Source organism: Podarcis bocagei (genome assembly GCF_964188305.1).
Source record: "Podarcis bocagei genome assembly, chromosome: 1".
NCBI classification, from domain to species: Eukaryota; Metazoa; Chordata; class Lepidosauria; order Squamata; family Lacertidae; genus Podarcis; species Podarcis bocagei.
Window position 1 is genome coordinate 98,198,109 of NC_138125.1, and position 24,463 is coordinate 98,222,571.

At 38.7% G+C, this 24,463-nt stretch overlaps 1 protein-coding gene across 3 annotated transcripts in view; it reads right to left on the bottom strand.

Moving 5' to 3' along the window:
- Window positions 1-24,463, bottom strand: part of DPP10 (dipeptidyl peptidase like 10) — a 584,313-nt gene that overhangs the window by 88,399 nt on the left and 471,451 nt on the right. The window lies entirely within an intron of this gene.

A 24,463-nucleotide genomic window follows, 5' to 3' on the forward strand; every position in this document is an offset into this window, starting at 1 on the left:
ATTTTGTTTCTTGTTTGCTTTGATGAAATTGTATGAGATACATTTATTGAATTTGCTATTAGCAGTTTCAGCCTTCCTAGTAACAGTTCAGTACAATGGCAAACAAAAGTGAGATAGCCAATGAAGCTTTGTGTGTGTGCCACATTTTATTCAACCACTTATCAAATGTGTAGGAGAGCTGTCATTAATGTTCTATAGCCAATATTGCACAAGCTCTGAACTCACCAGATCCCATCATCATTATTGTTAGAATTATCATTAACTATTATTAACTATACTGTATTAACTAAATTATACTAACTTCTTTAGTACTTCCTATGCCAACATAGTAGCAGACTTTCAGCAAACATGGTCATTCAGTGCACTTTTCATTCAATATTTCTGTCTATAAGTACTTTCAACACAACTAATAATATATAATCCATTTAATCCTTGGATTTTGCAATGTTGCCAATAGAATCAGAACCAGAATGAACATCAGGATGATTTTATTGATATTTTCAATATTTATTTCATCTGCCAAAATGTGGGAATGAAACATTCTGGCTCTGTCAGCCTCATTCTGTGCAAACAGGTTTAGCAAGGAGGACTGTAAAACAATGTAATGTTGCTGACAGATTTAGTTTTTAGGAGCAAAGAGTGAGTTCAGCCTAAATCTCAAGTCTAACAAAAACACTAGATAAAGGACCTACAGAGGAAGAACTAGGAAAATTTAAACAATCTCATCTAGGATATCAGTGGGCAGTTTACACTGAGAACTAGTTCAAATTAGCTAGATAGGTAGGCTTCCCGTAGCATGTTTTCCTCCATGTTGAAAAAGTCTTATAATAATAAATTCAAACTCAATTTAAACATGACAAAGGGTCTGTATGGTGAAGTGAGTTTGAGTTTGTTGACCCTTATCCAGTGCAGAAAAAAAGACTTTCTTGTGAAGTGAGTATCTCATAGGAAATAGTCTGAGCCCTTTTCATCTCATGTATTTTTGTGTGATCAATACCATGATCAAGCAAGGAGTGGATATGTTCATTTGTGCAATGATATGACAGATGGACCCTAGAAAATGAACCTAAAGGACTGAACTGTACAACTTGTGTGAGAATGCCAGGAGGGTCACGCTAGAACTGAACATCTTCCATTCTGTATGCAGTTGCCCCGTGCACTGCCATATAAGAACTACACTTTGGAGTAACTTCATGGCAGTGAAGTATTCTCTGACTCTAGGCTAGCCTGACCCACCTAGGCTAGGGAGAAGAGGGCTATAAAAGGTTTCCTGGTAGGGATTTTGTTTGAGAAACAAGATCTTCCTAGCTGTGATGTGCTTTGATTGATTTGGACCTCATAGAATCATAGAATTGCAGGGTCATGGGAGTTGGAAGGGACCTCAAGGGTCATCTTGCCCAACCCTCTGCAATGCAGGAATCACAGCTAAAGCATCCATGACAGATGGCCATCCAGCCTCTGCTTAAAGAATCTGCAATCTATTGAGGGAGTACTGACTTACATCTGACAACTCCTCATAGCTCAACCTTGGGGGCCAGGGCAGAGAGATCTTATGCCTTATTTTACATATTGCAAAAAAACTGAAAGTATTAGGATTGAGGTGTGTGTTTGCATTATACAGGGATATTTTAAGACAAAGAAAGCACCCCTTTCCCTTTGCAGCTCTCCTGAGTATTTCCTTTTCCATCCTGCTATACAATATTGGTAGCCACATCCTGCTATACAATGTTGGTAGCTATACAATGTTGGTAGCCACATCAAATCTGAGCCCTCTGTTCCTAAGTAGCTCAATAAGGAAATAACTGGAAATATGTGATTTCCCCATTCCTTTTATGACCCCTCTCTCCAAATAAATAAAGACAGGCTCCTGTTACAGGGTATGTAGAGCTCTGAGCAAATGCAGTGCTTTGGGGGATTGGGACACATTACAAAAATTCATGAAGGTTGCACTGATTTGACAGTCAATTCACATCCATTATTTCAATATGAATAATTAAATGATTAAACCAAAGTAATTATATATGTAATGAGGAGATGCATGTTATCAGCCCCTTACAAAATTCAATTTAATTGGTGGGAGTTGTAAAATTGGTAAAGTACTATTACTTTAATTCACAGTTGTTTTCTTGTCCTAGTCTTAATAAAAATAAATTACTCATCAAATCAAATGAAACTTCTCATGCTTTTCAGTAAGTTCAAGCTAATTCATTATACATTATTAAAAACAATATTTGATGGTATCATGTAGAACCATGTGCAATTAAATTTCCTACAAAACTGGTTCACAGTTTATTCTTAAATATGCTGCTGTAAGAATGGGGACATACATTATATAAAATAGATACTTTGAACCTGTATTTCAGAAATTGCTTCAACTGAATCATAACCAATACTACTATGTAAACAAGCTACAAACCTGCTTCTTCCAGGGAAGTAGAACCTCACCTGTAACCATCTTCTCACCTCCAGGACTCCAGGACTTGGAACATATAACACCACTGTCTTTTTGGGACTGAGCTTCAGTTTTTTGGCTCATATCCAGCCTATCACTACCTCCAGGAACCTATCTAGTACCTGAGCTGCCTCTCCTGATTCAGATGGAATGGAGAGATAAAGCTGGGTGTCATCCACATATTGGTGATGCTCCAAATTTCCAGTTGCCTACTCCCAGTGGCTTCATGTAGGCGTTAAATAACATGGGAGACAAAATGGAACCTTGCAGGATGTGACAGGAAAGCTCTCATGGCAAGCAGTTCCCCCACCTCAGAACTACTTTCTGGAAATTGCCCTGGAAGTAGGAACAGAAGCACTAAAGTAAAGTGACCCCCAACCCCCATATCCCTCAGCCACTCCATAAGAATACTGTGATCAAATGGTATCAACAAAGGAAACATCTTGCAAGTTAGCAAATGTGGGATTGCAGCTTTATTTGTGACTGTGTTGATTTCAATGGAACTTAGTTTCAGGTGACTTTTGTTAGATTATGCAAAAAATGTTATCAGAATAATGCTATCTCTCTGTCCCCTTTCATTACACAGGGACAGGATAAAGAGGGGATATCACTGTGATTGGGTTAGCATAGGAACAGGGTTAAGGGGAAGGGGAATTCTGTATTTCTAAGCTGCCTGGAACTGCCCTTATGTTTCCACTGATATTTCTCTAAAATAATATGAAAAATATATTACTGCAAGCAGGTGAAATGACAAGATCAGCAGGAAACCTAGATACTAGTAAATCATTTCCTTGCTCCATCAATCTCAGCCACTCTAGGAAGCAGTTTGTGCTTGGAAAAGGCGATCTTGCCGTGGAATCCTATATTATGCCACGTTTCAAACTGCTCAGTTAAATATATCTAATAGGCAGCATATACTACTGTACCAAAATCTCTGATGACTTTCATTATTCTACGTTGGCTTTGGCATGGATTAAAATTGTGACAATTGCTTTAAAAATCTATAGTTTGTTACTCAGATGTCTTTCTACTTTCTGTAAATTTAAGATGATTACATATTAATGTTACTGTAGTTTTAATATCCTATGTACACAAAAATGCACTTCTATGAGGTACCATTCTTTTTATGTGCCACTTATTGTGAAAATCACAATACAAATGGATCAGTGCATTTATTTCCATATACTATCCAGAAGGCTGCTCAATATCTTTCCACCTCGTTAGAAAAATGACTGAAATTATGATTTGCTCAACAATTTAAAATCATTACTTTGCATAGGCAGTAAATACATGGCTGTTAAATAATAAGTGCTGAAACCCATTTTGGTTATTACACCTGTCAACTAGGCATTTAGTTACCTTTTATTGTTTTCAAAATGCCAGATAACATTGCATCTTTATAACTATGGAAGATAAATAGAATGACTGATTTAGAACTAAGCTTGTTGATACTTCATAAAAAACCACCCAAAATGTAAACTGATAATATGCATGTTAACAATAATCATAAGAGAGTATGGAATGATTAGACAGTTTCCTAAACTAGGCCCTATAACCAACTCAGAAGCCAACTCATGACCTCCGGATTCTATTAGGCCATGTAAGAACATCAACCACATCCATTTACACATCTTCCAGTGAACAGATATCACCTTCTTTAGAATTTAAGCTGTATTATGCACCCATGTTTTTAACTGGACAACTGGTGTTTTAACTTCTTGCCTTAATTTCACATATGTTTTGTTATTGCTTCTTTTGTAATTAAAAAAAAATGAGAGCGTTGCTAAAGAAGCAACATGCAAATATGTTTAACAAATTATTAGAGAACACATTTGATATTTGAAGATAATAAATGAGCTGAAAACCATGAGGTAATGTTTGATAAAAACTGATGGTAGATAACTAATAATTATTCTGCTTGTATTTCTGTATGAGGTTATGGGCACACACAAGTTTTCAAAGAGATTCTTACTTGGAATGATGCAAAATCTCTCATTGAAATCTAAATGTCCTTTAGTTTTCACTTGTCAGCCAAAAACACGTAGCAAAAAAGGCAGCTTCTTCTAACATACATCTCATAAGGGCATGTTATTATATTGTTATCCTCTAGGTGCCTGCAGACTGATTGCTTTATTATCAGCTTCAGTGAAAAATCCCATGGCGAGGTTAAAGTAGGTGATTTGTAATTTTCAGAATCTGTCGGTATTGTCTGAGCGACTCCCTTTGTTTTCTTGCTTTTCTGATATTTATATCCACTTTGTTTCTTTCCTTCCATTTTGTGACTTCTCTGTGGCTGAGTATTTGGCTTCATCTGTTAATTGTAGTTTCATGTCCTTTTTCTACGAATTTGATTTTCTCTAGTTTTATTTCTGGAGGACAAGGCAAAGACATCATTTCATCCTAAAATAAATTATAACACTGTGAAGGAATTTTTTGCCTTGGAATCTAAATGCTATAAAAGCAGAAGGCAGCTCTGAGCAGACTTTGCCTTTCTCCCAGCAAATGGAAAAGTCTATTCAGAGAAGAGGTGCCCTATGTAGTGCCCCCCCAACGTTGGACAACAACTCACACTATCCCTGAACACTGACTAGGTTGACTGCGGCTTGTGGGAGCTGTATTCCAACAATATCTGGAAGGCACCACACTGGCTATTGCTACCCTAGATGATTTGGAGGACCTGAACATCATAGGATGGGGTATATGTGATGTGGAAACTGATGAGGAGGCGGGAATTTCATAAACAACATTGCTGTGGACAAAAAAGCCATCTTCCAGTATCTTCCATCTGCTCATTGTTCTCAGGACCCAAGTCACTGAGACTGTCATAAAAACAAAACAAAGCAAAACAAAACAACATTCCAAATATAAGAGCAATTTGATTTTTAGAATTTTCAGGAGTCTGCAGCTGGGCTGCAGACCTATACTTACACCTGCCACATACTGCCCCCCCCCCCCAAAAATGGGGATCCTATAGTGTATTAAGAAGCAAGACAAAGTAATTGAAAAGATCTGACAACCATTTGAAAAGGCAATAGTGAGTCTGGAAGCAGATGTTTGTTGCCTTGGCTCTGTAATAGCTTCACAGAACAACCAACCTACACAGAACAACCAACCTACACAGCCAACCAACCTCTGAACAACCAACCTAAACAACCAACCAACCTCTGTAATAGCTTCACAGAACAACCAACCTACACAGACACAGCAAGCCTCTAGCTGACCAGTTCTGGACCAGTGTAGGCCTGTTACCTTGGCTTTGTTAACTTCTACTAACATATTGTCTGGCTTTACAATTGCACTGGGTCCCCTCTCACACTGGAACACACACACACACCAAACTTGAAACAGCAGTACCTGTCCTTGCATTGTTTGACATCAGGAACAAGACTGGGAAAGATTTCTAGTCCTGGAGATCGCAATTTTTTGTCTGGCTGCCAAACTCAGCAATAATAATAATAATAAATAATAAATTTTATTTATATCCCGCCCTCCCCAGCCAAAGTAGATCTCTGGATATGATTAATCTAAAAAAGTATGATTATATCAAAGGTAAAGAAAGCCCAATTACATTAATAAAATCGAAAAATGATTTTGTTTCAGATGTTTCTATTCTGCATTTTGATCAATTTTAAAAGTAAGGATTCTGAGGTGTTTTAACTGGTGGAAGTCACCAGATGAAGCCTATGACACTCATCAATCAATCAACAAGCTAAATCAACTCCACCATTAATCAACAAATAAATGTACAGACTGAAAACAAATAATAATCAGCCAGAAAGAACAATATAAATAACTCATGCTCCAGCGCTCCCCAGTCTGTTGGTGTGGTGTTTGGGTCCACAGACGCAGCTTGGAGGCTGGGACTCACAGCCTTTGTATGCAGCTCAGGGAAGGAAGGACGCAATTTGAAAGGTTTGCTGCAGCGTCATTTTTGGGGAAACACTTGGGAATTAGTAGCAAAACGAAAAGATAAGCACTTAAGAGGTAAATCAAATCTTCACAGATGCAAAGATGCTGAGACAAGATATTTTCACACCTCTACAGTGCCCACAATCTGTTCTGCCAGCAGCAGCTTTCTGAAGCCCAAAGAAGGAAATTAAGCAAATCAAAGCACTATTTGGATAATTTTGTAGCTTAAAAAGTTGGGTGTATGTTTCAACACTGATTAAAGGCTGAGGCTGAATCATCATCAGGTTTCAGGCAACATTAGTTGCAAAAGACATTTCTTAAACACACACACAAGAGCAACAAAAGACATGATATAATAATTTGAGTAGAAATGCTCAGTGGTGTTGTAGTTAGTACACTTCTTCACTTTGATAACATTTACCGGTACTTCACTTCTAGAAACCTTCACTATTGAGCTTAAAGTTGAATACTGAATATGTTCATATTCAATTTCAGCATGATGTAAAAATCTACCATTTACTAAGTATATGGAATGCTAATTTCCCATGATCTACCAAAATATACATCTAATTCTCTATTGAATAGTTAAACACCTCAATTTTTCTGCACATTCAGCAAAATTATTATGCAAAGCATTCTATTCTCTACAAATACAGTCACATACTTTGATTTGTAGCAGAATGATTTTCATTTTTACTGCCATTAAGATTTGACGTAATATAGGTATGATGTTTAAAAAATATATAAATATTCTAAGGTTCTGATACACATTGGGAACATTTAACTAATGAGTCACATTAGCATAAACTCTACATAAGCACTGTCACTTGTGCAATGGGATTTGACCCTCCTCTCTTCCTGCCACACACCCCAAAATTGGCTCTGGGGGGGTGTAAGGAGAGTCTCCAGAACAGCACATGGAGGGGAGAGGAGAGGAGGAATCATTCGGTCTGGGAGCCAAAATGCTTACCCTGAAGGAATGACTGTCTTGGCACAAATATTGGTACATAAGCATAGGTATATATTGATACAATTTACCAGCCTTTACAGCAATGTCCATCTTTATTGCAGATATTAATATTGCTCAGCTTGAAGCAACAGGATTAATAAAAACTGACTCCTCTTAGAATAAAAATTGTCCAGTCCCAAAATAGGGCTTCAAAGCTTTACTAACAGAACTTTCTTCAAAACAGAACATAAAATAATTATGCTATATCCAGATAGTTGCATAAGATCATGTGCTTGTCCAGGTACAGGTTCTTCTTCTTACAAATATGAAATACAGTACTGTTATAATCTGAGCTGATAGAGCTCTGTCTCTCCCAGAGACTCCATTATCCTAAAGGCTGTTTTCTCTCCACACCTTTGTCTTCTGTGTCTTGGAAAAAAAAAGGCTCCCAGAAAATGGAGATTTGCAACAGAATAACATGTGATCTAAGTTAGACACACGGAGGGCCAGCAGAGATACTTAAAGTTAATTATCAGCCTGGTGGCACTTAGACAGCTCCTAGTTTAGCTCAATGGAATTTTCCAAACCCTTTTAGCAATACACATACAGAGCTATTTTCCATTTCAACAATTAAACCATCATATTTAACAATCTTTTACTAAACTAAGGGCTGCCCAAGACATCACGGTTTGTAATCTTAACGCTTTGTTATTGTTAACTTTACAATTTTGAATTCTTCTATGCTCATGATGGATTCCATAGAGCAAATGCTGATCCCTCTCCTAAACACATTAAACTTCAAATATCACACGCACACACGTCAAAGATTGGTGGGAGGTCAAAAGTATTTTTCTCCCGATATCAGCCATACTGTTTACATCAAATTTCAAATGAGTAAATGATATTTTATCTGCTGGTAGATTATTAATCAAACAGAAATATTCAATTGAAGTTTCTCGTTCTAATTAAACTTTCACTTTGCATAATATGCCACTTACTCCATATCTACAGTTGCAATCACTGCTACATAAAAGAAATGTCAACTTCAAAGTAAGTGTTCCTTTCAGATAAGGCTTTCTGCCTCTGTGCATTATGTGTAGCTGACTCTCAAAATAATTTAAACTTGGATGAACTACATTTTTCATTGCATCGAACGGACATTATGCTCAAGATGATAACATCAACTAAGGCCATTAGATTTTCAAATTAGAAATAACATGCACATCTAGAAAATTATCAACCATGGCATCTGAAGCTAATGTATAATAAAACTCCAAAACATGTACTGAGTATATGCCATTTTTTCCACAGAGACTAGCACCCATCATAGGTAAGATCCAACCATTCAACCCTACTCCTTTGCCTCAGAAGACATCAATATCTGTAGCAATACAAGTGTACAACATTTATATTTTTCTACAGCCACCATTGCATAATTAATATCATTTGACTTTGGTTGCACAGTCCTAATATTTATTATTCAACCTGAATGACTCCTGAACTGGGTGGCTAAATTTAATTCAGAGTGGAACCATTGAAATTAATGAATGTGATTGACTTTGGTCTAATAATTTCAACTGTTCTAGAGTAAAACGTAGTTGAATATCACCCACAGTCTCCAAAGTGTTGCAATTATTAATCACACCACCATATAAGGGGAATGTCAGGGTGGGGAGAGAGGTAGTAGGGGAACTGGACTTCACTCATTGAAAGCTTCCAATCCAGGGGTAGAAGCTCAGTCAACACTTTCCAATCACTGTACTTAGGTGGGAGGGATATAATCTGTGCTAAGTTTTCTGTGTGTTAGTAGTCTGTCTTCTGTTTGTGTCGGTAGGCCTTGTAGGGGAAAAGTAGCATATAAAAAACTCTGGTCAGTCACCCAGCCCTGCTACTTCAGAGAAACCAGGCAGGCAGGCGGGCAAGCAGGCACTGGCATAGAGAGGCAGGCAGGCAGACAAGGGAGAAATACTCTTGCCAGGCTGGCATCCACAGACCCCATATGGCAGTGCTGAAAAAGCAACTAAAGTTGAGCTACTATACTGGAGCATGAGAATTGGCAGGATTGGCCAGTGCAAGTGATTAGGAGTACCAAAGATTTGGATTTATAGAGCAGGACAGAACAATTTTTGTGCTGAGTCGGGGATGGATCTGGATGTATTAATTCAATCCCAAGCAAGATCAAGGAGGCTTGAACAAACAATCCCAATAAAAGAAAAATGTTCTTAATACAAGTACCAATTTCCCACATTTGTATTCTAATGCTTACCAAACACCACTTTCTAGCCACATTATTTTATGAATTAAAATGAAGTGTCATTATTTGTGTTGATTGGAACTATTCTGGCATATAATGGGAGAAAAATATAACGGCAGAAGCCCTATTTAAGTCAGATACCATAATCGTTGCTATGAAAAGAAACAGCTATAAAACAGTGTGCCTCCAAGCGAGAGTCCAAGACAACATGCGATCCATTACTCTTTTCAGATATCTCTTCCCTGGATTTTGCATGATGCAAGGGGAGTTCAGGCAATTTTTCCATTTCACTTAGATCACCTCAAAAAGACACTCTAATGTGGGCATTTGAAATCCTTAAATAAAATTATATGTTTCCCTGTATTTCTCTCTGGGATAGAAATTCTCACAGCATGCTAGAAGCAAAACCCTCTCATCCTTATTTCACCAGGCAAGCACAAAATCACACTTTATATACAGAGAAACCATGCACTGGATTCTCTGTTACTTTTATTCACAGCAGCTTGCTTAGATTCTACTACGTACTTCTGCAAAACAACCCAAGGTAATTTTTTATGGTAGCAATAGCATCCCTATCAAACTCTTCCTTTCTTAATATGTTTTCCAGGGTATATCAATAGGAAAGCAGGATTCCAATCAATAAAAATACCTACCACTCATCCTATCTTTTTATCCTGCTGTTATATACTTTTAGAAATATAGTTTCATATTCCATTCCAAGTCCTGTTTTTAGTTTGGGTTCTTTTCAGTCTGCAAATAAACAGTGGGTAGTCGATAGGCCATTATACTACTCGACAAGGCTAATAATGATGATCCAGCTCTCTCTGCTCCCTTCTTATAACTAATTCAGATAGTTTCATTTATTATTTTCCCCATCTTATATGTCACACTCAAGAACTGGTTTTGATCCCACTAAAAGGTGAATACAACATATCCCTTTGTAGCTAAATCCTTCTGTATCTGCATTATGTACTCATATCCCAACAACATAAAAGGTTCCTGTTAAAGAATGCTCCTTTTCCCCAATCACAAAGACTTTTTTTATTGTGAACACAGAACAGAAAGAAAAGCGTAATATTACCACTTATATGATCCTGCTGTTCCAGTACCTATCTTTGCCCAATTTTCCTTAATTTTTCATAATAATTATATTAAATATTAAAATAAAGAAAATCCTGTTTTTTAAAATAATAATTCAACTGTTGAGGAATTGTTAAGAAGATTTATTTTTGTACTGAAAGGATCCATTTGTACTGATAGCATCAGTCCTTGTGGAACTCATGTTTGTTGGATATGTGTGATATGTAGGTCTGGCCTGATTTTATTAGGGGGAGGGGAACACAATGCTACTTCAGTTTAACATTTTAATACATACTTAGGGTCCCACAAACCCTTCGTTCCATGTTCCTCCTTTCTGCAGCGATGGCTACTAGGCAGCATTTAGGCCTTTTGGCTGAACATTCTAAGCTCTGAATAAAGGTTTTACAAAGCTGTTACTGGCTGCAGCCTCCTTCTCTTTGGATGAGAAAGAGTAGACCTTGCCCTTAACTACTGGTACTTCCTGGCACCTCCCAGGAATAGTAACCACCTCAGGCTGTATCTAGTAATTATTTCCTTGTTACAGTGATAGTCCAAACCTCAAGTCACTTGCATTTAAACTTCTGCCTATTGTATCTAGGCATTCAATTTTTCCTGATTACCTAGCACCTTTTTTACTTCATAAAAGGCAATTTTCCCACCTATATCCATCTCTGAAATAATAACTGTCTCAAATTGAAGGGTTATGGCTCTGCTTTGCATGCAGAAGTTCCTAAGTTCAGTCCCCAGTACCTTGAGGTTAAAATTAATGCTCTCTAACAGGAGAAAAACTTGTGTGAATGTGATTATTGTTGTTTGTTATTCAAAAGCATTTAAGACTACCTGAACATTTTCTATGTAATGCTTTCTTTGAGATGGTTATTATATTGTCAATAACTTCCTTTGAAACCACCCGGTATGAAGAAGGAAACTTTATTTTTATTTTTCTATCGATCGGTCAGGTATGAATCAATATAGAAATATTTTCCTTTGTGAAACAATAAAACAATTATTGCTCTCTACTGTGTAAACAGGAGAAGGAGAAAGTGAAGGAAGAGACGTTTCATATCCAACTTATTGGAAAACTAGTCTTAATACACATAACAACCATTCAGGTGAAGAAAAGCACACCTGTAACTTAAGAGAAACCACAGAGAAAAGTTGTACAATTCAGCAATTTCACAATACTTCGCTCTAATTGTTATAGGTGCAAAGCGTTCCCTAGGGACAATATAAGAAGAGAACGGATCTTGGTAACCCGTCATTAACTCCTGGGGGAAAGCAGCTTTTTCAGCTCACCTTCAAATCCAACTCAGAAAATAAAAATCTATGTCAGGTGGTGTCCATATATTCCTTTCCATGAGAAGAAAGGCATTTTTTGACAGCCTTGTGTTAAAAACACAGAATTAAATTTAGAGGTGTGTTTACATTTGTGCAAAACATTGCTCAATATTTTCTACAGGGTCTCTTGAACAAAGTCCCAAGATATGTGCTAGAGCAAGTTATTTCACAGCAACACGAAATAGTTTCCAAGGTATTTTCCTACTATGGTACTAAAATCATTTGGCTATGCTAGCAGATATCTAAAAATCCAGAGAGCCACTGCCACTCAGTGTGGGCAACATTCAGCTATATGGACCATTGGCTAGATTCAGTACAAGGCAGCCTTATATGTTTCTATGTTCTAATAGTCTGGGTATTTTAATTCTGGAATTTACTTTAATTCTTAGCTGCAAACTTGGTATACTCTTTTGTAATCCAAGATCAACTTGCAAGCACTCGTGATCTCTGGCTGAAAACATGGCCAGCTTCCTGCCACGCAAAACATTGGACAAAATCTCTAGTGTTGGTTTTTTGGCAGGAAGGGAAGGATCTTGTATCCTTTCCCAATTCATGATACAGAAAGTGGCATTTGTGAACTCCTAGCTCCTCAGAGAACATTGTGTTAGACATACAAATGCTAAGAATAAATAATGAGTAGGAGAACAAAAACAACCTCCATCTTGCTGAGGGCCTCTTTCCCATTCTCTCCATATAATAGGCCCTCAGGACCTTTGTTGGCCTGAGGGTATTATTCATTCATGGGCAATTACCTAGACCACATACCAGTTGTGGAAGACCAGAGATAAAATTGGATAAAGCAATGATGTGATTCTTACCTTATATATTAGTTTACATTCTAATCACAAGACAATAGCTAGATAGCTAGATAGATAGCTAGATAGCTAGATAGCTAGATAGCTAGATAGCTAGATAGCTAGATAGCTAGCTAGATAGATAGATAGCCAAGGAGGGTGTAGAGCAGGGCTGCTGAGGGGTGTGGTCCAAAGGCCAGACGGAGAGACCTGGAAGATGTCTCCATCTCCTGGTTCTGAGGTTCTCCATGTCTGCCCTCAGGGGCAGCCCATCCAATTTCATCATCCAAAGAGAAATGGAAATTACTATCTCCTGCCCCACTTGCTGTTCTAAATCCCACCACCAGACCCACCACCACCATACCCTCCTTACGCTGAACTCAGCAGGTGCCAGGGCATTCCTCAAAGTATTGTGTTCCTCAAAGAAATGTCACATGCCAGAATGCCTCCCTTGTGGTGAACAAAGCAGTGAGGTGGATGCCACTTCTTGTACCTCTGCTGCCTGAGTCAGGTGCTTCACACCGCCTCATGGGTGGACCAGCACTGCCTGCCTTACAAGGACACTCCAAAACTGCAGGGAACCATATGCCTTCTGTGGCCATAGATCTGTTAAACAGACTTGCACAGCCAGTAGATAACACATTAGTCTAGGCTTTGACAGTCAAGGATGGAGGCCACAGACACACAGTACTTACTCATGGAAGGTTAGCTTCATGTGACCAGCGGAGCTCACATGAGGTCTCCTCCTGCTTAACACTTAGCAGCCAAGAATTGGAAAGGCTTGTAAATTTGTACAATCTGTGACTGATATATGGAGACAGTCTCCTAATTTAGACTGTCTTGCAAATGTCCTAGAATCTCAAGGAAATGGCTAGGTTTAGTTCCAAGCCAATCTGAGGCATGTCACAGGTCTGTCAGTTATCTTTGAGAAGAATACAATAGAAATCAGATTTTCATTTCATGAAACAAATTCAATAGGCAATCCTGAGCAGTCCATACAATGGTACCTCTGGTTATGAACTTAATATGTTCCGGAGGTCTGTTCTTAACCTGAAACCGTTCTTAACCTAAGGTACCACTTTAGCTAATGGGGCCTCCTGCTGCCACCGCATCACCGCCACGCGATTTCTGTTATCATTCTGAGATAAAGTTCTTAACCCGAGGTACTACTTCCGGGTTAGTGGAGTCTGTAACCCGAAGTATTTATAACCCGAGGTGTTTGTAACCCGAGGTACCACTGTATAATAAAGATAAGAGAAACCTCCTGTACCAAAATAATTTCACAGTGTTTGCTTTACAACACAGAACTCTTAATGTTAGAAAATATGACTAGCCTGAACATTTTAAGGTGTTGAAGCACTTAAGATCTGAACTTTATTGTTGTTTGCATCAAGCTCCATTAACTCCTCTCCATGGGATATCTCAGCATGTTGTGCTAGTGATCTGTTACGCAGTGTGTGGTTGAAATAAACAATGAATATAAGTGTGGAAGTGCTCTTGGATGTTTCTTCTTTCAATAAATTGTTTTGGCAGAGTTTGAAAAACTTCAGAACAATCCCTGTTTTTCACAGGACCCAAAACATGGTAAAACTATTATTCTGTTGTCTATGAAGCAAAAGAGGAGAGGGGAAAAGTGCCAGGATTTAATCACTCTTCTATTTTATGCTACAGTAAAGCTCTGTACTTAAGATACTTCCAAGCTTCTTCTTTGAGGCTGAGGGTATCATTGTGAAAGCCACAATGGATCTTGATTTGTGAAAATGTCGGGGGAAATAACAGACAACCCATGATTTGGCCACCCATATGGGATTCCACAGCCAACTACAGATGAGACAACTATACACATTCAATAGAATGCAATACTGAAACTGCCTCCCTAAAACTTGGTGTGTACATCAGACACAGCATGGGGGAGGTGCACTTTAGGAGCCAGCAATCAAATAGGGCCTAATCTAGGCTACAACCCAACTACTAAAGGAGGTGGGTGTAGGATATTTAATGGAAATTATTTCCCTGAGTCTCAGTTCTTAGAACGAACTTGTTCAGTTAAACATCAACAACAATACCTGAACTAGACCCCGACCAACTAAAGATGAATTAGGTTCATTTTGGGGTAGAGCTTCAAGAATTTCAAGTTCATTTTCACATCTGGCCTGAAGGAAGTTGCAGAAGTGGTGGTAGCTCGCTATTGCTCGTTTGCAAAGCACTTTGAAGGTAAAATTGCTTGAATTCACTGGAAGCTTGACTCCACAGTTACAGCAGATAACTTCAAGGGTGTCCGGAGCACTGTCTAGTGCTGTTGTACTGGATGTGTTTGGGTCAGGGAGGTGATTGATGGCTCCCTGCAAGATAGGGTGGTCCCTGCCTGCTTGAAGGAGGCAATGGTAAGACCACTCCTTAAGAAGTCATTTCCGTTTGTGGGATGCTTTCCCTAGAGAGGCTTGCCTGGTGCCTTCATTACATATATTTAGGTGCCAGGCAAACAACATAATGAGGCAGATATATAGGTACTGCTGTTAGTAAGACTGATTAGTCCCTTAATCACTGTTGCTAAGCAATTCAAGGGAAGAAATCTGAAGCATTTCGTGTATCTTTCCTGCTGAAGATATTTGCACTCTTCCAACAGGAGCAGGTTGCAGTAAGAAGTACAGGTAAAGGAACAAAATGAATTATGCCCTGTGTCTAACAGCTGTGTGGCTGGCACATATTAAATTGGGTAAGTTCTTTTCCAGTTCTCTTGGCATTCTTTCTGTCAGAAATTGTATTACTTCTGTGTGGCCCCTAATTTACTTTTGCCCCTACACTTCAGCACAGCAGCTTGTAACATTCTCAATACTATATTTAATTTTGGTGTCTTTTTTCCCTTTTCGCTATGGGTGATCTTTTTTTGTGAACCAAAATGTCCATCTGGATGAACATGTACTGAGCTAGCTTCTTTTAGGGAAATTGAGCTGCAACTAGTTCCTTTTGGAAAATGAATATTTAATGAATTCCTATTAAAAAACCCCACCTAATTTTCCAAGAATTTTTGTATCTATAGATCTGTTGTCCAGGTCCTATGAGTGAGATTCACCTAATGAACCACAGCAGTAGAAGCCCTTGCACAAGGGCTTCCACTTGCACAATGGGCCTTTCCAATCTTTCTTCCCCACCTTCCAAAATTGGCTCAGGGGGTGTCAGGGAGATGGCTTCAACTAGCAAGCTAATATGCTTTTGCAGATGAAATTGTTGTAATACCGCAATGTTGAATTCTACCCTGCAGTCAGCAGTAAGTTGAATACTCTGACACAGCTTAAGCCAGTAGTCGCTGGCACATTGTCTGGCAATCTGCTGAGCATTGCTCATTGCCTTTCTCAGTGCAGCAAGTGTCTTCTCACAGGACACACATTTGTAGTTCGCAGGAGCCTAGCACTATGCAGTGACAACAGGTTCAATGTCTTTAATGCCAGTCAGGGATCTGCTGCTATCTTTTGCTGAAAAAGGGCATAGCTGTATTATAGGTTGCCTCTTTGATGCACTTCCAGCTGATTTTGACACTGTCTCTAGTCTAGGGCACTTCAGTAGTGCTGGTTTGATGGAATCAGAGGAGCATTCACAATGTTCAAGTATGACTGCTCTGGAAGTGTTGATTTGAGGCCACACTTTCTGCTTTGTGCTATAGGCCGTCTCTGGCTGGAGAAGGATCTTGCTCATCACCAGGGAGTGATCCATGTCACAATCAGCACTGTGGTAGCCTATGTGACATGAACACAGTTCAATGCCAATTGCCTCGTAACAATCAAGTCCAGCTGGTGCCAGTGGCCTAACCTTGGATATCTCCAGGACACTTGCCATTTTGCCTTGGCAGAGAAGAATGTGTTTGTGATGCAAAGGCTGTGAAACGAGCACAACTCAAGCAGACTTTGTCCATTCTCATTCGTGCTGCCAATACCAAAGTGCCCTGTGCAATTGTCCCATGTGTGATGATTGACCCTAACTCTGGCATTGAAATCTGCTATCCAGAATAGGTGTTTGCAGGCCAGAGGTTCATTCCATAAGCAATGTGATCTGCACCTGTCCATGAGATGTTGAGGATGTGTACTGAAAGCATATAAGTGACACTTGAAATATAAATGACACTTGAAATGACTGATCAATCCAATAAAGATCTACTGTGGTTTCTCTGCTACGCTCTGCCCTGTGTAATCCCTTATATCATCATTACTGCTTTAAAAGGGCACCTACTTCCTTATAATCTATCATCCCTCAGTGTAGTGTATCAGAGAGAGAAAGGAAAGGGCAGGCACAGCCTTGGGAAACAATCATGTTACAATACCATGAGTAGCATCTCTTACGTAACTTGAACAAATAAAGTAACTATTATCCATAAAATTTACTTCTCTGACTTGAATTTTAGTCAGGATATGCACTCTTCCATAGATTTCCAATTTGGGCTGGAAGGGAGCCAATGTACCTTTGCTTGAAAATCATTAGACAACATCCTTCCTTCTATCAGCTTAGGTTAAAGTGTATATCAGATTATACACTTACAAATTAATCCATGTCATATTGATGACAGTGTGCCAGAAGTCGAAAAGAACAGTGTGTCTGTTACAAGAGCTCAGATATGACTGAAAAGTGCAGTCATAGTTAAGGTAAAATGCTTGTTCTTCAGAGATGAAATATCTACTTTAAACCCTCAAAACGTGTTATTATACTTCAGTTATACACTTACAATAATTAATGTAGCTGGTACCCAATCTATCTTGCCTGCAAACTTTATTTCTGACCTTTTTGGAGACTTATAATTTCAGTCTACTAACAACTGTTGATGCTGTTGGTGCTCCTGCTGAGTTTACTCATTAAGGAAGAATATTGCCAACAGTTTGTTTGATTGTGTTCACCTTTGATGGTCAGGGGGATTTACTAGGACTAAATTATAATGAGCAAATAACACTATTTTCCATCCTTGTATGAGTGCTTATTATGTTTGATGCAAGATATAAAATCTCCACTTATACAAGCCCTGTTAATTTTAATTCTTTTATCACTTATTTTATTGCTTTATTTGAAAGCATTTATATGCCACTTAATATTTCAAAAATCTCTAAGTAGTTATTATACCCCCGAATCCTGTTGTAAACATGGTCCTTTCTAAGTAATGAGTGAGGTTGCTACACAAAGCCAGTGGAATTTATGTCACAAACAGTTTAGCTGTGGGAATTCCAACAGAAAAAGAAGGGTGTGTACAAAATTTTGCAGCAGGCTTGAGGAACTAATGTTTTAGAATCTAGATGTTGATACATGCTGCCAACCTACACCATCACTGCTCAACCATATTTGTACTTGAAGCAAAATAACCCCTATGGTTAGAGTGTTACATGACTGGGGTGCCATCACGCTCATAAAAACCTTTTATTTGGCAGTCATTCAGCTCACCATGGATGACAGTGGTGTCATTAGAAAGCCCTCCAGTGAAGTTATATGACTAGGTAAAGATGAAGGCAGGTGTTAATTCAAGTACTCTGGTCATTCACTTAATAGTCCAGAACAGACTGGTGAAGTGCAGCTAGCATTGTATAGGCACTAACTGCTGTTTCTCAACAGTCTTCAAAGGTTGTTTCACATATCCCATGGTTGCCTAATCTGGAGACTACTAGAGTATGGATAATTTACAAAATGATATATATTGCTATTATCTCTTAATGCAGTAAGAACATTAAATAAATACAAAATACAAAAGTTATTTTAGATTGTTGTATAAAATTAAAGAATGCTACTAACCAAAGTACGCATAAAAAGGAATGTTAGCAAAGCTATACAGTTGTTTTTCTTCTTTAAACGCAAAAATTATCAAGTTTGTTTAGCAGAGGCATACATATGGGTCAGTGAAACCTGTGCACGCCCAGGGTGTGGGTGTGTGCAAAATTCACCTATCAGACTATAGACTACTGAATATATGACATATATGTGAGTGCCGACGCACCACTGATATTGCCGTGAGATCAAACATGGGAGAGAAGCTTTCTGTCCTTCTTGCACTGTGGCACAAAGGCATGTGGTGGTGGTGGTGGTGGTTGCCCTCCTAGCCTTGTCCTCACTCCAGATGCTTTGATGACTTGGGTCACATAAAACGGAGTAATTGCTAAGGTGGCTATTGTGGAATTGTGATTTTTTGTGGAGGAGGGGCTCTTTGCTGGGGGTGCCAGCGCTTCTAGGTACACCTCTGCTATTTAGTACCCCATGGTGCTTCTGTATAGGCTGTCAGTAATATTGAAATTCAGAATACTGTGATTCAATTTTTTTTAAGTTTAAGTGTTCACTTGCAGCTAAATTCATCAATACTAATGGCATATTGTTTAAATATTTAATGCACGAGACATAGCACACACCACATTCTCTGCAGCAAGCTACTGCAGATTTTCAACCACAACACAGTATTTATTGATATATTTAATTTAAAAATGCATTTTCTAAAAAAATTGGATTTGCTAAAAATGTTTTGTACATTAAAATGGAAAGGTATGCTGTTGTTAGTGAGGGCAATTTTCCAGGATTGCCTGGCTTTGTGCCTGTAGATAAAGGGAAAGAGTTTGTGGGGATCGTTAAAATGAGCTCTGATGAAAAGGATTTTGTAGAACACTTTAGCACGCACAGTGGCGTCACTGAGTCCTACCAACAGCAGCTCCCCTGACTCTCAACGTCGTGCTCTTGAAAATCAAGAGGATCAAGGAGTGACTTCAGATTCCCAATGGATGTACAATTCTAATTATATCACGTAACGGCTTTCAAACACACTGTGTAAAATAATTTTTCAGAGTCCTATATGACAATGTAGATATCCTGTGTAAATTACTGATTTATTCATCAGCAGACTTTGTTCATCTGACCTCCCAGAGTGTGGTATGTATGCATGAGCCAAGCTCACCAAACTTAACTCAGTATGATCCATCAGTAAAAGACTACTAAAACCCTATAGAAATAGAAGCCAACTCCACTGTATCTAAAACATCGAGAAAGTATACAAATGCAAAACACAGCAGGGCTAAAAGGTAATTCCCACAGAAAATACCAATATATTTTCTGAGTGTTAAGAAATACCATTTAGTTTGTACAGTATTTGAAATACATTTTCATACCCAAATTTTCAGTACTACCCACCTATGAAACACAACAAAAGTGTTTATTCAGTAGAATTGTTAGTACAATTTTGACACTGAATGTGTTATTTGAATATCAGGCCTAACATACACCATTTTGTTATTTTTTTGCTTAGTTAGCCAAACAGCAAAAGGTTCTACTGCATTCTATATGCACTATAGCAGGGGTTCAAATTTTGATTCTTAAGTGTTACTATTCTCTTGTGCTAATATAATCTGAAACATTCAAGATGGACTTAGTTCTAGCATTAACTTGCAGCTTTACTCTGCATCTTACAGCCACTTACCCGGAAGTAAATGTCACTGAACTTAATGGGACTTCATTCTTGTAGACATTTATAGGATGGCATTCCATCAGCATTTCAAAAAAGGCACGTTTCATAAAGTTTTGGTAGTATACATATTTATTGAACTGGCTAGTGGCTGATAAATTATTATTTAATTGATTTACAGTACTGATTACGCTAATAATGTCATTCTTCCCTGAATTATTCAGTCATCCCCGGAAACCTGATATTGTCAAAACTGTCTGCACAACTGAAAGAAACAGGTCATGTCAAAGGACATGGCTTACAAAACAAGGACAGAGCTTCAGATAATCTCTGTGGTATCTATGGAGATGGAATGTCCAATATCGAAATCATTGTTCAACTTATTGTTTCCCCAGGGGAGAGACATACAGGATCTGTAAGCATTTGTGCTTTAGATTACAGAACCAAGAGGAAAACAACACTGGAGAAACCATGAATCAGTTAGTAGTTTTAGGAAGTCAGCCATTGTAATTGCGTACTTCACATTTCTGTATCTTGGTAAGTGTGGCCACTATATAACTAATTGGTACTTCAAAAAATATGACACCAGTCTCCACTTCTCCTTCATTGGAAAGTCAAGCAAGCAATAGCTCACTTATGCTAATATGGATAGTTTGACTAAATAGTAACAACTAGGCCACATGTTGAATATGGCAAAGGAACAGGAAACAATTGTCCCTCTAATGGCAGACCCAGTTGGTTAGTTGGTTAGTTCTAAGTATTTATAAATCACTTTCTGGTATACAGCCTTCCCAAGCAGTATACAAAATGTCATAGTACCATAGCAAATGAGGCAATCCCATCTCTCCAGTTAACTGATCTCAGCCTGGGCCATTTACTGTGATGTGCAAATAGTGTACTTATCTTCGGCAATTGTTTCAGAGTCTTAGCTAGAATACTTATAGGCAATGCCTCTTTTTCTAGAAAAAGAGGTGCCAGAACTCACCATGAACGTCTCCCTTGTTCTCTTATTTTGTTCATTTTTTCTTGCTGTTAAAAAATTGGGATTCAGAAACCCTTGCTGAACTATTGTTAATAGCCAGCAGATCTGCCATTAGAAGCTGATCTACCTTCTGTCAACCTCTGGTGTAGGAAAATACAAAAGGATCTCAGTTGAGAATCTTAATACCAGACAAGTTTTAGGGCTCTGAGGTTGGCCTCTTCTGGCATACCTAGTTTTAAGACAGACAGTGTATGGATGGCTTTTTTGAACTTTCCTTTTGTGATAAAGGAGTGACTCAGATTTCTGCCTGGCTTGCCATTGTTATGGCCAGTTAAGAACAGCAAGGAGCTGGCCACTTCTTAGAGGCAGCAGTAGATGTGCATCAAGAATGAAGGAAAATTTCCCTTCACAAACAAGGCCAGTCTAACTAATTTACCTGGGCATTTGCAATATTGCTGCTGGCTTTAGTCACATTGTTGCTGTGCAAAACATTTCTTGATAAATGTTTTGCTGCTAGAATGCTTGCAGAAGATAAGCCCAGCCCTACCCCTCAACTACAAAATAGAATCCAGTTCTGCTAGGATGGGGTAAGAAAATACTATCCCATTCCTTCCCCACTCCCACTGTAAAGTCTGAAAATTGTTAGCTATTTTGAGCTGTAGATTGGCCACCTTGTACCTAAGCACCTTACATTTTATACCAGCATAGCAGCTTATCTGAAGAGAGAGCTGCTGGCTTGCTGTCCATTGCACTTGGATGCCTCCCATAAATAAGTGTTCACCTGTCTCTGCAAAGCCTTAGTATGTACCCCTGGCCCTCCAAGAAACTTTCTTTTCTTTTTTAGTGAAGACTAAGCAGTGCCATACTTCATAGTGTCTGCACTATCTATCTATCTTGTCTGCACAGGACTTGGACTAATTTGGATTTCAGGCTAGCTACTCAAAGTCTGACAGTCCTCCACTGAAACCACAGTGTTACCAATATTGAAGCAAAGTGAGGCCTTAGGTCTAGCATTGCCACTTGCTCACATACCAACTATAGTGGGTGAGGTGAAGTGGAAGGAATAAAAAGGCTCAGAAGTCTTCTAATGGTCTCGTGATGCTCACCTGGCCTTCCAATCATCACCGCCATCACCACCTGCCAAAACTGATGAGCCTACTACAGTACAGAATTATGTGGATGGAAAAATCAGCATGCTATAAATAGTTGCTATAAACAAATTATTCTACTATTTAAGTAAGTTCAACCAAAATGGTTGAACTTGAACAATGTAATTGGAAATTTATTACTGGGTTTTGGGATTTTTCTCAAAGATTCTTCAGAGAGCATTCTGCAGTTTAGTAAGCCTGTCAATATGATTGAAAGCAAATGCTTGTTCTGTGAATAGATGTATTTTGTAAAAAATTTTCTTTGACAAATGACGAGTAGCTATCGGGGGGGGGGGTGTTTGGGAAAAGAAGCTAAAACCAAGTTACAGCCTGAAAACTGTTTTCTCAAATTGTAATTATAAGAACCTGAGCAATTAAAACAGAAATTACTGAGGTGTGTATGAAAGGAAGGCTAGCAGCCATATTAAAGTAGAAAACTGAAGTACAGAACATCTCCTGAGGAGGTAGCTTCCTCGCTATTGAACTCCACTTCTCCTGCCTATTCCTTCTTTAATCCATGAACAACCACAAAAGTATAATGCCACAACTCCCAAGTTGACAGACATTGAAAATTGTAGTGAAGTATCAGCTGGTATTTTATCATCATTTTATTTTCATTCTGCAGTTGTGGAAGAGACCATGAACATTAACCAAAGTCTGTTCTAAACGTGCACCAGCATGCTAGCTTGCTAACTGTAAGCCAAAGTTTGGCTTGGCTTTATGTGTGAAATGAGTCACTAAAAAAATTATTTCATGGTTTGACAGTGGGAAGAGAGAAAGTGAACAAAGGATTAATAACCAAAGATCTACCATTTCCAACTTGCTTCAGAGGCCTCATTTGCCAATCCGTGTACAGACCACATGATAAAAACTCCTGAAATCTTATCACACTTAATCTGAAGAATGGAAACACAATAATATATCTGCCCTACCTAATTGGAGATATTTCCTAGATACCTGAATATTTCATATCAAATCCTTGAAAAGGAAAGGACTGTGGGATGATGTCTGCCGTGCTCAAAGTCACTTGAACAGTTTAATTCATCAGTAGCTCATGTGTGAAAACTTTTATAACCAGAATCAAAGTCTTCCATGACTAGTAAAGCAGAATGTCATAAACACATATGAGAGATGATTTTCAAAGAATCCATAAACTGGGCTCCAGTAATCTGAATCCTTTATCTCACCTTTTCACTGCCGATCTTACTTATAATACCAATTAGGGTGACTGTGTCTACATTTAGGCTTTATTAGGCTAGTTCAGGGCCATAGAGCTTCCAGCAGGAGCCTCAGAGGGCTACCTAGGTAAACCCTTGCCTTGAGATGGTCCTTCCATTCCAAGTTTGACTCTGCTCAAGTGTCAGACCCCCGCCAACAGCGGGCTGAGAACAGATATACACCTGATGTCTGAGCCAAAGCCTACCTACATCTAGAATCAATAAAGTTGTGACCAATTTTAAAATCCCAGAACATTGTCCTGTGCAGTTTTTTATATCTATCTTAGACTAGGTCTTTGTTCCCTGGGGGCAGCAGGAGTTGTGTCACTGTGATTGGATCTGCAATTATGGCTTTCTTTTGTTAGAAGGAAAAACACTGTTTTGTACAGGGGTGGAAATGGCATTGGGCAGGATCAGCATGGCCATAGTACACCCAAGTTCAGGGTGAGGTCTCTGCCTGGCTGGAATGCTCACCCTGGTCACCCAGCGAGACCTTGCCAGCTTGACTTGTACCATAACAAGGTTCAACACTGGCCAATTCCCAAGGAACAAGTCTAGTATGGTTCAATCCCAGCTGATTCTATTCCATCAGCATTGGGTGGATGGAATGAAGAACTGATCCTGACCCTACTGCCATGCTAGTCCTTACCCTGCCTGCTTCAGTCAATACAAGATTTGGTCAGTTTTTTCATAGTGTCCTGTTTGCTTATTTGGTGCTTTTCTGGGTCACATAATGCTCCTAAAAATGGAAAATGTAGCTAAAAATCTGTATTGGGGGGATGGGAGAATAACTTCAGTTCTGGATACAAAAGCTGAAGTGAACTTTTCCCACTAAGAATTAACATACACTTATTTTAATAGTCCAAGTTTATAGAGCAACATCACAACAACTGCAAAAGCATGCATCTAACAACTTTCCTTATTCTATC